The 14,824-nt window shown below is 42.1% G+C and overlaps 1 protein-coding gene across 1 annotated transcript in view; it reads right to left on the bottom strand.

Annotated features, from left to right (window-relative positions):
* The window catches only part of LOC126458277 (uncharacterized), a 608,335-nt gene that overhangs the window by 91,814 nt on the left and 501,697 nt on the right, over positions 1–14,824 (bottom strand). The gene's annotated exons all lie outside the window — the stretch shown is intronic.

The raw sequence follows: 14,824 nt of genomic DNA, 5'->3' as shown, positions 1-14,824 counted from the left end.
CAGGCAAAATTAAACACTACGCAACAATAATTAAACCTGAAGCACTTTACGCATCTGAATACCTATCACTGAATAAAAGAGGTGAACAAGAAGAATTGGAAAAGAAAAATACTCAGAAATATCTTGTCTCTCCCTTTGAAAGTCACCTGTATAGCTGTATACCTATAGACCGACAGGTTTTCGTTGATGTGTGAGTTCCGACATAGCAACTGGGTCCAGTTCCGACATCGCAATTGTGAATTTAGGTATTCTTTCACCTCACAAGGTTGATCGCGTACGATCGAATGTCATCAGTGAAATGTATAAAGCACTGTTCTCCATACTTATGGTAGTTAAACAATACAGTCACCACACTACAGGTGGCCAATGCATCTGTATACGAAATCAGTGAGCTGTGTCTGGTTAGTTGGTTAGCTAGTGATATGTTCCACGGATCATTTGTACGATTAATCCATAAGGATGCGGAATGAGTCATTTTACACTCTCATTACACATTCATATATGCGCCTAACATTTAAATACCTTTTTATTAAAAAAAAGGTAAAATTTGAATTAATAATGCCTATCCATCCCCTTTCATATATTACATAAACAGGAATTCTTCTATGGAACAGAAGAGGTTGTTAAGGAGGAACTTTTTCAATTTGTTTTCAAATTTAACTCTGCTGTCTGTTATACATTTTATATCAGTGGGTACGTTAGCAAAAATTTTGGTGGCAGCTTTGTGCACATCTTTTTGTCATTCCTTTCTTCTGGTATTACAGTTATGTTCATCTTGTTCTTTCTGGACTGTTGTGGGTTATTTATCAGAAACTTCTTGCGGGAATAAATACAGTCCGGAGCATACTACAATAGATGATCGTGTGTAAGCACCACATAGTTCTCACAGCACGTTTTTGAGCACTGAAAACTTACACTCTTAGAAGTGTGTTATCCCAGAACATTATTGCAAACAATATTAGTGAACGAACAGACGCAAAATATGTCAATATACTGATTTTTACTCTCAAAAGATTTGAAATTATTCGAAGAGCAAATGTGACTGAACTGAGATTTTTTCAGAGTACAAAAACATGTTTGTACCAGTTTAAATTCTCGTCAATATGGACACCTGAGAACTTGAGATTCTATCCTAATTAATATTTCAAGATGTATTACGTTTAGTGTAGGTGTAGTAGCCCAAGATGTGCAGAGCAGAATACGTGTCCTTCTTTGAATATGAGTAGGATATAATTTCAAGAAAAATACTCAATAACGGTGTTGAGGGCATTATTTACCATTTCTTCTATTGCTATACGTTGTTTGGAATAATTGGAATAATACCGCTATCTGCAAAACAGAATAATACTGAAATGCAAGATTAAGAAGAAGAAAAAATAACAAGTGAAGCAGATACGGAAGTGGAGTAATAAATGGAGGAGAAAAGTCGGGCGAGTATCTTTTTAAGAGATGGGTTTTAGAAGGTGCCATGTGTTGGCTAAATAGAGGCAAAATTTTCTCCACAAAACTGTACAACGGCCATCGAAGTTCCAACGGGTTGCGATTCCAGCGTTACTCATCACGAGGAAAACACTCCTATTAATACTCAGATCTCCGGAATGTGTACGGACGTTCTGTTTTTACAGTAAACGCTCAAAAACTTCCCGTAACTGTGACGGAATAAAAGAAAACCGGTCACAGTTCCTACAAACTTCCAAAAACCAATTGTAATCACGTACGTTCCATATGGTTGTGCGAGACACAATGATGTATGCATGTACTTCCACCATCACTTCAGAATCATAAATATGTCTCTCACCGTAGAAAACCCTCTCGTTTCATCAGTACTTTTCAAATCCTTCCTTCAGGAAAACATAATTCGAATCTCCATCAAAACGAATTACGGTTACATCGAATCACACTCTATACATAAGCCCAAAAAAAAATGGTGAAGCAGTGGAAAACGTCAGTTTGCGACAGGAAGGTCGCATGATATGGACACCGTTCCTCACAAGCGTCTTCTAACCAAACTGCGTGTCTATGGAATATCGCCTCAGTTGTGCGACTGGATTCGTGATTTCCTGTCAGAAAGGTCACAGTTCGTAGTAACAGACGGAAAGTCATCGAGTAAAACAGAAGTAATATCCGGCGTTCCCCAAGAAAGTGTTATAGGCCCTCTAATGTTCCTGACTTTATTACCGACATAGGAGATACTCTGAGTAACCCTCTGAGATTATTTGCAGATGATGCTGTCGCTTAACGTCTTGTAAAGTCATGAGATGACCAAAACGAATTGCAAAATGATTTAGATAAGATATCTGTGTGGTGTGAATAGTGGCAATTATCCCTGAATAAAGGAAGTGTGAAGTTATTCACATGAGTACTAAAAGAAATCCGCTAAATTTCGATTACGCGATAAGTCACACAAATTTGAAGGCTGTAAATTCAACTATATACTTAGGGATTACAATTACAAATAACCTAAGTTGGAACGATCTCATAGACAATGTTGTGGGTAGAGCAAACCAAAGACTGCGATTCACTGGCAGAACACTTAGAGGGTGCAACAGATCAACAGATCTACTAAAGAGACTGCTTACACTACACTTGCCCGCGCTATACTGCAGTATTGCTGTGCGGTATGGTATCCGTATCAGGTGGGACTGACGGATGATATTGAAAAAGTTCAAAGGAGGGCGGCTCGTTTTGTATTATCGCGAAGTAGGGGAGACAGTGCCTAAGACATGATACGTGAATTGAAGTGGAAATCGTTAAAACAAAGGCGTTTTTCGTTGCGACGGGATCTTCTCATGAAATTTCAATCACCAGTTTTCTCCTCCTATTGCCAAAACATTCTGCCGGTACCCACCTACATAGGGAGAAATGATCATCGCGATAAAATAAGAGAAATCAGGGCTGGAACAGAAAAATTTAAGTGCTCGTTTTTCCCGCGCGCCGTTCGAGAGTGGATCGGTAGAGAGACACCTTGAAGGTGGTTCATTCAACCCTCTGTCAGGCACTTAATCGTGAATAGCAGAGTAATCACTGAGCTGGTGCGTTTCTGGCGCCGGTTTCCATCGATCGTCATTTTGATCTCTGAGTTGACTTCGACGTTTATTTGTCTTACTTGGCGGCGCGGATTTAACAGCAAAGCGTGCGTTCTGCTGGCGGTGTGTCGGGGTCGGCGGTGAGCGAGAGTCATGTGGTACGGTGTACGGATGCAGGACGGCAAGAGGACGAGTCGGACAACGAAAGAGCGGGGCCAGTGGCTACGGAGTGTTGAGTCGTGAGGGCAGATCCACCACCCATGGTGATTTGGTTTTCCTTGAGGTCGGAAGGACAAGCTCCTTCGAGTCTGTAATAAGCTACGCCGGCCGATTGAATTGGAGTCATCGAGTTGGTTCGGTGGGTTGTTTGCGGCTTAGTTGAATATGCCATTGTACTAAAAATCCTTTGGAATTGTTTTAATTGTTTATCACTTACCTCGGTGTCGTGACTAACTATCGTGACGACAGTTGAGGAAGTGTGGCTACGCCCAACCAACCGACATGAAGCGTAGTTAAAAATGTAGCTAGAAGTACTCGTTGAGTAAGTCCGACTCTGGCGTTTCAAGACACGCCGAGATACGTCCTCTATTCTACCTTCTAGTTCATTTGGTAGTTTGGCGTGTAAATGTTCGCCGAGATATTTCTTGTCATCTTAAGTTTGGGGCATGATTTTAGCGAACTTATTAATCAAAGTTTAAGGGCTGACACTGGCCAAGTAACTCACGGAGGCCAATTTGTTTCTATTCATTTTTATTTATCACCTGTTCTCTAGATAAGATTGTGTAGTTTATGTCTCAGAATGTTGTCTACCGTTGATGTGTGTTGTGTTACAGATAATTGGCAGCGGTCGACGCGAGCATACTGGGAGCAGAGTACCACGGGGGCGGAGAGGTATTTAAGGCCCTGTCCTCTCCTTTACATCTTGGGTTATGTTGTCACTGTTGCGTGATTCCATCTTTCCGGTGGAGAATTATAGCATCTGAAGTTCATTTGCAGCGCAAAATTGAGTACATTTCTATGTCATTTCCCGTCTCGTGGATTTCTCGTATTGATTTGAATCCTTGGTCGCTCGCGTCTGTCGCTAATTCACACGCAATAATGAAGCAATCTTATTTTAGGGGAATTGTCATATGGTCATGTTCAAGTTGTAATCATTCTAAGAATATTGTTGATTAATCAACTGAGTAAGTAAATTTGAAGATTGGTTGGGTAAAATTAAAGTACCTCTTTAACTGTTTTAGTTTGTATATAGTTTTGTTTAGGAAAGTTGGTTTGCCAAAACTTAATAGATCTGTGTTCTTACGCTTAATCTGTTCTTCAGCTGATGGGAAGTAATGAGAGTTCTGATGGGAATTGTATGGACATATGTACTATTTAAGTAAAGCTTTACCTGAGTATATTTACCTAGTCATATTCAAATTTCAAGTTTTATTGGTCTTGTTCCGGTGAAAGAAATTTATTTGTTATTTGTCCAAGTGATCTGGCCTTGTAAGGCAGTCTCCTGTATTATTGCGATTGTGATTTTATAATGCTTCTGACTGTAATAAAATATGTAGCAACTACACCGGATTACTATTGTCATTGGTGTGTCACTACCATAACACAGTTTCAATCAGGTAGATGTAGATGTAGATGAAGACGTGTCTGGAGACGCCCCAGTCAGCAACGAGATAGCAACCTGACTGTTGCCCACCATACTGCCCGACAGCCACAAGTGATGAGTGGGGTGTCATTTCATTTCATAGCAGGGTCCCTTCAGTTATAATCCGCGGCACCCTTGCGGCGCAGTGGCACGTTGACGGTATTCTACACCCTGTTTTGTTGCCCATCATGGCAAGCTATCCTGGGCTTAAATTTCAGCAAGATAATGCCACAAGTTTCTACTGCTTGTCTTTTGCTTTCCAAGTCTACCTTGGCCAGCAAAGTTGCTGGACCTCTCCCCCATTGATAATGTTTGGAGCATTATGGGTGGGGCAGTTATGGGTAGGGGAGAGCAACCAGCTCGGGACTTTGACGATCTAGTGTGCCAATTGGAGAGATTTGGCACGCTATCCGTCAAGATGTCATCCAACAACTCTATTAATCAGTTATATGTCGAATACCTGCTTGCGTATGGTCCAGACGTGGACCAATGCTTTATTGACTTTCCCAGTTTGTGAAACTCTTTCTTTTGAATAACTCGTCCAGTTTTTCTGAAATTGTAATTATTTGTATGTCTGTACATGTTCACCACGTCTGCCGATTTCCGCCACATTCAGATGATACCTTCGTGGTGTGTCGTTGTTGTTGAGGATGTGATATAAGCTATGATATGGGAAAGGAAGTAAAGGAAACAAAAGAAAAATTCGGAGTAGGTATTAAAATTCATGGAGAAGAAATAAAAACTTTGAGGTTCGCCGATGACATTGTAATTCTGTCAGAGACAGCAAAGGACTTGGAAGAGCAGTTGAATGGAATGGACAGTGTCTTGAAAGGAGGATATAAGATGAACATCAACAAAAGCAAAACAAGGATAATGGAGTGTAGTCTAGTTAAGTCGGGTGATGCTGACGGAATTAGATTAGGAAATGAGGCACTTAAAGTAGTAAAGGAGTTTTGCTATTTGGGGAGCAAAATAACTGATGATGGTCGAAGTAGAGAGGATATAAAATGTAGGCTGGCAATGGCGAGGAAAGCGTTTCTGAAGAAGAGAAATTTGTTAACATCCAGTATTGATTTAAGTGTCAGGAAGTCATTTCTGAAAGTATTCGTATGGAGTGTGGCCATGTATGGAAGTGAAACATGGACGATAAATAGTTTGGACAAGAAGAGAATAGAAGCTTTCGAAATGTGGTGCTACAGAAGAATGCTGAAGATTAGATGGGTAGATCACATAACTAATGAGGAAGTATTGAATAGGATTGGGGAGAAGAGAAGTTTGTGGCACAACTTGACCAGAAGAAGGGATCGGTTGGTAGGACATGTTCTGAGGCATCAAGGGATCACCAATTTAGTATTGGAGGGCAGCGTGGAGGGTAAAAATCGTAGGGGGAGACCAAGAGATGAATACACTAAGCAGATTCAGAAGGATGTAGGTTGCAGTAGGTACTGGGAGATGAAAAAGCTTGCACAGGATAGAGTAGCATGGAGAGCTGCATCAAACCAGTCTCAGGACTGAAGACCACAACAACAACAACATGGGAAAGGAAATAGAAAATAAGACTGCCAAATGTCAGTCAATATGTGGAATGATAAACAAGACATCCCAAAACAAAATACAGAAGGAAACAAGATTAAAATTTTGTAAAACTGTGTCTACACTCGTTTTGTTACATGGAAGTGAGTCATGGATCCGTAAAAAATGTGTTGATGGTACAGTACAAGCAGTAGAAATAAGATTTCTCAGGAAAATTAGAGATGTTTCCAGGGAATAACATGTAAGAAATTAGGATACTAGGATTGAACTAGATATATATGATAATGATGAAAAGAAGAAGAACAAGAAGGTCATGATTTCTTTGATTATATATTCAGGAAAGGACAGGAACAGAATTTTGGAAGTGGTAGTAGCTGCACAGTATTAGCTGGAGATAAAACATGAAAAACCTGTCATCCAAAACCGAAGATGCAAACAGGTTTGTTGTTAAGGGACCATCACGGTAGAAAAGTCCTTTCCCAAAAATTTTGTCTATAGTGTGCCGCTCTATTAAAGTGAGAAATGGGCAAGGGGTGGAAAATTACAGACAGCCGCAACAGGTGACGAAAATGTGGTTATGGATGAGTCGTGATAGAATTTCAGTTCAACAAATCATAGAATTAACGACAGGTTAACGAGAGATCGTCAATTTGCTGGTGCTTATAAACAGCATATATTTACATACATGTCATATAATAACATATCTGCGATTAAAACTTTCAGGAGATGATAATATGGAAAGTATAGTCGCAAATCACTCACAGTAGATGTAACGTAACTGGTAGCGACGCAGAACTATACGCTAACAGGGGATGTATTGCTTGTTCGCGCCTCACTCGATCCACAGATGTTTTTACTAACTTTCGCGTTTTCTATTAGATTCTAATACTTCCTTATTAGTTTAATAAAAGTATATTCTATAATATACGGTGTAAATATAAGTGCGCTCTTTCTGAGAACTGAGCTTGTTCGATTTGTTTAATATGCAAGAAAGCTTGCACTGCTTGCAGTAAGATATATTGCACTTTGTTGTTATAAGTTTGTATTTCACATGCTGTAAAGATTCTGGCACCGGATAGGAACAGTGATCAAGTAAGAATGAATTCCGGGTTTTATTAAAAAAATTAGAAAATGAAATAACTTTTATCTTATGTGGAGAACTACTGTAAATTTTTATCGCAGTATTTGTAATGGAATTTTTATAAGCCGTTGTCCTTAACGACTCGTACTTCCCTTTTGTTCATTTATATTGCAGTTTTTATTTGTGTGAACTACAGACACAACCGTATGACTAGCGTGTGGACAAGTGAGTAAATGAGCGTTTTAATAGGGCTAACATAAGAATTTTACGCCCGGTGATTTCATAAGCAACCTGATTTGCGAGCAAGATAGAGGCAACTGCCGCTAGAGCGCGCTACGATCGCGTAGGCTATACCACACTGCGGTACACGTACACTATGCATAAGTCGCATCGTTTCTGAGCGTTCAGCAGCACATGGAACACGGTATGCTCGACGCTGATGTTCGAAAGCACGGTCCATGTGCCGACGGCTTGAGGAGAAAAGAATGCTGTGCCTACGGCTGTTCGCCGACTACTTCTGCAACCAGACGTACACTCGCGACTGGCGGGTAGCCAGGCTCCAGTTTTCCACCGAACCCAACCTACGCCCCACCAAGCCAGTAGCGAACGGCACACGCACAGCGTGTGTATAATCTGACCAGACCATGACCGAAACTCGCTGGCTTGTTGTGCACGGTATCTCCTGCAACAGCCACATGAGGCGCCAGTCTCGCCACCAGGAGAGAGTGCCTCAACGGTCATGACGATGCAGTCAAGTGACGTGCTCCGTGTGGAAATACTTCCGCCTGCGTGTTTAACGACAGACGAGCAGCATTCGTTTACGTTCCAGGGCTTAAGCCGGCCACCCCCAGCAGCCCATCCTACGGAGCTGACACCGTTCCACATCGACCTGGACACCAGCCAGTAGCCCTAATCTGTACCGTTCGGTCACTCTGCCGATTGGTTCGGCAGGCGAGTGCATCGAGTGGCAAGCTTACCGCAACCTAGCCTCCATGCAATCCTGTAAGCCGTTCGGTAGCGAGCAGTCTAATCGACAAAGCTGACTAGAATATCAACAAACAATGCCAGGTACTGTAAGTGGGCTGCTTCTGTGTTGGCAGCGCTGTGTAGTTCTTTGCGTTGGATCTCTGACTGCGCTTTCTTTGTAAGAGAATCTGTGGTTGGACTCGTTGTTGGAAGTTAATCGCCGGTAGTGTTGGGCAGTTGGAAGTTAGTCGCCAGCAGAGATGGAAGTACTGTAGGGCAGTTGGAGGTGAACAGCCAGCAGTGATGGATGTTAAATGTGAGAATTTAGCATTGTTGGAGGGTAGAGGTCTGAGGTGTTAGCGTAGGCTAACGATGTGGAAGTATCCGACATGGAGGTTGAAAATTATTCATGATTATATATCTTTGTACTGGATGTCAATGACGATTTATATTCGTGTTTGAACTAGATGTCATATTATTAAGGTAAAAAAAATACATTATTGGTTTGAAACAAAATCTTTCCTTTGCCAACCGCATGCCTATTAGTAGTTAGTGGATTTAGTAGTTAGAATCATTTATTTAGCTGGCAGTATTGACGCTCGTTGTATTGCAGTAGTTCGCGTAAGGAAGATATTTGTGAGGTAAGTGCTTAATGAAATGTATAGGTTATTGTCAGGATTGCTTCTTATTCAGGGCCAGTCTTTTGTGTTAATTATTTGAAGTCAGGTTGAAATTTTTTTTTGAACAGTCAGATTGCGTTGCGCTAGAATATTGTGCGTGAGTGTTGAGATGATAAGAAAAAGTAAGGAGAAAGTAGGCTCAGTACGTTCAGTTTTACTCAACTGTTTCAGAATCAAATAACGTAGAAATTTCATCTTCCCATTCGTACAGCAGTTTAAGAACAGACACACACATTTATATAAAAAAGTTTCAGTACGAGACTACCAAAACAAGCCTTAAATTTCAGACCTTTAGGTAAAAGACCAAAGAAAAGATGGGTGTGTACTTAAAAGGCGGAACAGCCCTATGGCATAGACTGTGATAAAAGGAGAAGTGGGAATCATAGCATATGACGTAAGGACGCTGCTGCCTACTAGTGTCTGCTGAGATGTACCGATGGGAAACGATGCCAAGCTGGGCAGCTGGAGGCGCATCTAAGTACTGCTACACGTCGTGAGTGGACGTAGACGAGTTAGGTCAAATTATGTACCGAGCGAGGTGGCGCAGTGGTTAGCACACTGGACTCGCATTCGGGAGGACGGCGGTTCAATCCCGTCTCCGGCCATCCTGATTTAGGTTTTTCGTGATTTCCCTAAATCACTTCAGGCAAATGCCGGGATGGTTCCTTTGAAAGGGCATGGCCGATTTCCTTCCCCATCCTTCGCTAACCCGAGCTTGCGCTCCGTCTCGTTGTCGACGGGACGTTAAACACTAATCTGCTCCTCCTCAAATTATGTGAGGACATAGTGAGATAATTAACTGTTTTTAAACAGAACTTCGAGAGTGGAAGATAGTGCTGATTATTAAATACACGCAAAAGATAAAAAAAACCGAATGACGCATGACGAAGGAATTATCCGAATGGAATGGAAATTTGTGTACATGATGTACATGTACAGAGAAACAAATGATCACAATTTCAGAAAAATTGGATGTTTTATTGACGAGAAAGAGTTTCGAAAATAGCGCATTGATCCACCTCTGGCCCTTATGCAAGCAGTTATTTGGCTTCGCACCGATTGGCTGTCCCCCTGAGGGATATCGTGACAAATTCTCTCCTATTGGCACGTTAGATTGCCAAAATCCCGAGATGGTTGGAGCGTCCTGCCCCTAATGCTACAAACGTTCCCAGTTGGGGACAGATCTGGTGATTTTGCTGGTCAGGTCAGGGTTTGGCAACCCGAAGAAGTCAGTGGAGACTTATCTTGCTGAAACGCAAACCCACGATGGCTTACCACGAAGGATAGCAACACGGTGTGCAGAATATCGTCGACTTACCGCTGTTCTCTGGATGACAACTAAACTGCTCATGATATGAAATGAAATGCAACCCAGACCATCACTCCTGGTTGTTGGGCTATATGTCAGCTGACAGTGAGGTTGGAATCTCATTGACTGGAGTTGAACTGTTAACAAAAACGAGTGTCGATTCAAAAAAAGGCCTGATGCCCATCGGTGTGTCTGGAGACGGCACAGACAGCGGTGGGACGTCGGTCTGACAGTAAAAAAAAAAAAAGTTCAAGTGGCTCTGAGCACTGTGGGGCTTAACATCTGAGGTCATCAGTCCCCTAGACATAGAACTACTTAAACTTAACTAACCTAAGGACATCACACACATCCATGCCCGAAGCAGGATTCGAACCTGCGACCATAGCAGCAGCGCGGTTCCGGACTGAAGCACAGCGGCCGGCAATCTGACAGTCGCCTGCAGTATGGACCGACAACCAGGAGTGATAGTCTGAGCTCCCATTTATTTACATAGCAGCACCCTTCATGGTTGTTATGTTATCTAAATAATTTTGCAATTGGTTTTGACCTTCTGGTGACTGTACTAGTCGGAAAATAGCAGCATCTTCGGCAAGCAGTCTAGTCTGCTCAGATTGTCTCCTAAAATGTGTATACAGGTTGATTTTTTCCATCGTGCACAAACTCTAGCGATTGATCGATAAGAGGATACGGAACAAAAAAGGTCTAATGAATTTTTGTCCGAAAATGCATGATTTCCATGCTAGAGACCATTAATTGCTTCGTACATTATTACAGAGACTGCAGTCTAATAAGCGCTGTACCATGCAGCCACAGTTACAGTATGTGTTGAAAATGGTTTCCATGTGCCTCAACGCATGCGTGTACGCGCCGTAGCATGTTCTGTCTCACACGTTCACATCGGCCAGCCTGCATTCGAACAGCGTCAAAGGCAGCATGAATACGCTGCTCCAGTATCTCCCATCTGGAATGGGCTCTGCATACACGATACTTTTGAGATTGTCCTGTAACCACAAATCGCACAGGTTAAGATCCGGTGAAGTAGCAGGCCATGCTACTGGATCCCCTCGTCCGATTCATCGACCAGGGAAGACATGGAAAGACACGATTGAGATGCGTCCTCACGTTAACGGGAAAGTGGGCTGGAGCACCACCATGTAGGAGCTATTTAACACTTCGAATCATCAACGGCACTTCTTCCAGCAAGGGAGGCAAAGTCACCCGCAAGAAATACCGGTTGTTCCCGCCTGTTAGGCGACGTGGATGGATGACTGGTCCAAAATACGGTCGCCAATTATCCCAGCCCACACATCCCCATTGTGCTGATGCTGAAGATTCGCTGTCACCATACCACGGGGGTTCTGCATACTATCGCACAGATGACTATTATGAAATTTGAAGATACCACTCCCCGTAACGGTGGCCTCATCTGTGAATAGGATGGATGACACAGATCCCGGGATCATGGTTGCCAGGTGGAGAAACTAATGACAAAACTGCTCCAGATGTGAAAAGTCTGAGGTTAGTAAGCCCTGTGCACGCTGTAAGTGATAAGGATAGCGACAAATGTCATGGAGAATGTCCCACACCGTCGTCTGGCTTACACTGTACTGGCGGCCAACTGCCTGGTACTGACACAGCGGTCGCCTTCCACAGTATTAATCACGTTTTCCTCCAAGTTTGGTGTCCGAATATTTCGGGTACGCCTTTCATGATTTCCTGCTTCCCGAATCGACCCTGTCCCAGACAAATGGCGGAACACTGTTGCAAACATATAACGCTGTGGTTGTTGTCGGGAGGGGGGGGGGCGGGGGGGGGGGGGGATAGGCCTCCTGATACAACCTTGCTACCCGCCACCCATTGCCATTTGACTTTCCGCAAGTAAGCACCATGTCGACAAGCTCTCGATTCGACTACGGAACCATTGTGTACAACTCTGTGTCACATCCACTACAAGGTGAGTTAGCAAGAGAAGTGGATCGGACACGCCATTACCAATTACTATGCCAGGAGAGGGCGCTAGGGCATGACGTTTCATGAACAGTACTACCCTCTACGAGGAAACCATGCACATTGTAACAGTGGCTGCGTGGTACAGAGCGTACTAAACGCAGTCTCTGTAACAATGTATGATCGAAGAAATATTCTCTAGCACAGAAACCATGCGATTGCGGACATATGTTCATTGAACCTATTTTCGTCCATATCTTCTCACGCGGTGGAAAAAATTACCCTGTATGGATCAGGATCAGTAGAGCGCCTATAATACTTCCTGAGGGAATGGAAGATGTCCCTTCTGTTTTACTCGTTGACTTACCGTCAGTTTCCACGAACCATGACCTTTCCGACAGGATACGTCGTAGGCTTGCAATTTTTTAAAAAGCTGCTTGTGAGGAATGTTGTCAAAAGCCTTCTGAAAATCTAAAAATATCGAATCTGTCGACATTATTCATTGCTTCGTGTGAATAATACGTTTCACAAGAACGATATCTTCTGAATCCGTGCTCACTGTTTGACAATATATCGTTTTTTTTCAGACCTAATTCAAAACGCTGGAACACAGTTTGTGTTCCAACATACTGTTATAAATCGACGACATTGATATAGATCTATAACCCAGCGGATTACTCATATTTCCTTTCTTGAACATTGGCGTGACCTGTGTAACTTTCCAACATTTAGGTAAGGATCTTTCATCGAGCGAGAGGTTGTATGTAACTGATAAGTATGGAGATACTACATTAACATACTCTGAAAGGAAGCAGTTGGTACACAAACAGGACCAGACACTTGGTTTTAGTAAGTAATTTAAGTTGCAGCACTACAGAGAGAATATCCAGTTGTAAGTTACTGTACTGTCTAGTGTTCTTGATTTGGATTCTGGAATATTTGGTTGTCTTCTTTGGTGGAGGATTTTCTGAAAACCGTGTTTAGTAGCTCCGCTTTATCGACTCTGCCATGAGTAACATTTCCATTGTTATCGCGCAGTGAAGATATTGATTGTGCCTTGGCGCTGGTGTACTTTACAAACGACAAGAATCTCTTTGGACTTCGTGTCAGACTACGAGATAGAGTGTAGTTGGAGAAGTTATCAAAAGCATCTGTCTTTGAAGTCCGCGTTGAATTTCGAGCTTCGGTAACACTTCACCAAGTTTGGGAATTTTGTGTTCGTTTAAAGTTGCCATACTTTTTTCTTCGGTTCTGCAGCAGTATTCTGACCTGTTTCGTGTAACAACGGAGATCAGTTCGTGTGTTATTAATTTATTTGGTATAAATCTATCAAATGTCGTCGATTCTACTACTCGTACCTTGAATATAAGCCACATCTCGTCCATACTTGCGTAGCTAGTTTGGAGGGAGTGGAAACTGTCTCTTAGGAGTGCGCCAAGCGAATTTATGTCTCATTTTTTTTAAATAGATATATTTTGCGTTTAATTTTGATGGATTTGGATGACACGATATGCAATCTCGTTACAGCGATCTTTCAGTCGCTAATCCCTGTATCCCTCATTGCTAGGGATTATTGCGAATCACTTCCTTTTTTTTTTAAATAAAAGGAACAAATTCGTGTATTGCGCAGAAACGTATCAGCTGGACAAGGCTGGTTTGTTAAGCGTTCCTCTTGTTTTTATCCCACGTGCTATACTTTTCTCTTTCGCTCGATACTGATAACCTTCCGCGCTGGCAGTTCATTTATTCAGAGGTCGACACTTTTAATTATTCGTCGCCCGAAGAGATTTACATGAAATTTTAATATCGCTTCTGCGTTTGATTAATGTCTTCGATACAGGCTGGCACGGTAACATTAGCGAGCGATCACAAAATTCTTTTCGAGTAAAAAAGTCTCTGTGCCTGGATTGGGCATACCTTCTCGCAAAAAAATGTAAAACTGTTCCAGAACTCTTGAACTCATATTGAACGCAGCATCTACAGAACGTGCTGATTTATTTTCGTAGTAGATCCAACAGTGTCAGAACACGCGTTATTTAAATTCACGATACTGCACGTTAGATGGGTAGATCGCATACGCATTGGTTAGTTTGCTGATTTGGGGGAGGGGACCAAACAATTAGGTCATCGGTCACATCGGATGAGGAAGGGTGATGAAGGAAATCGGCCGTGACATTTCAAAGGAACCATCCTTGCATTTGCCTGAAGCGGTTTAGGAAAATCAAAGAAAACCTAAATCAGGATGGCCGGACGCGGGTTTGAGCCTGTAACACCATAATTAATACTGTAAATATTTTGTACTGATTAATTCTGTTTAATGTTAAGTATGTATTTATTTACTATGTAATGTCTTTGACCTATTGTAATGAAGTGGTAAGTTGTGTAAAATGTTCTCTCTTTACCATTTAAATTCTTTGTATTAATTGGAGAAAAGTAGTATTTAATTATGGTTATCTTTTTTTGACTTATTAATGTGTTTAAATGTTGGGATTTTATTAAATATGTTTGCTTGCCACTATGTATGAGTTGGTTCATACCTAGGGACTTGCACTGAATAAAATGAAAAGCAACAGTACTTCCCATCTTCAACGGAAGTGCGTTGGCACGCTAGGAAAAGGTGGATTTGGGGCTCAGTCTGGG

Source organism: Schistocerca serialis, chromosome 2, assembly GCF_023864345.2.
Source record: "Schistocerca serialis cubense isolate TAMUIC-IGC-003099 chromosome 2, iqSchSeri2.2, whole genome shotgun sequence".
Lineage (NCBI taxonomy): Eukaryota > Metazoa > Arthropoda > Insecta > Orthoptera > Acrididae > Schistocerca > Schistocerca serialis.
This window is presented reverse-complemented; position numbering and strand designations above follow the sequence as displayed.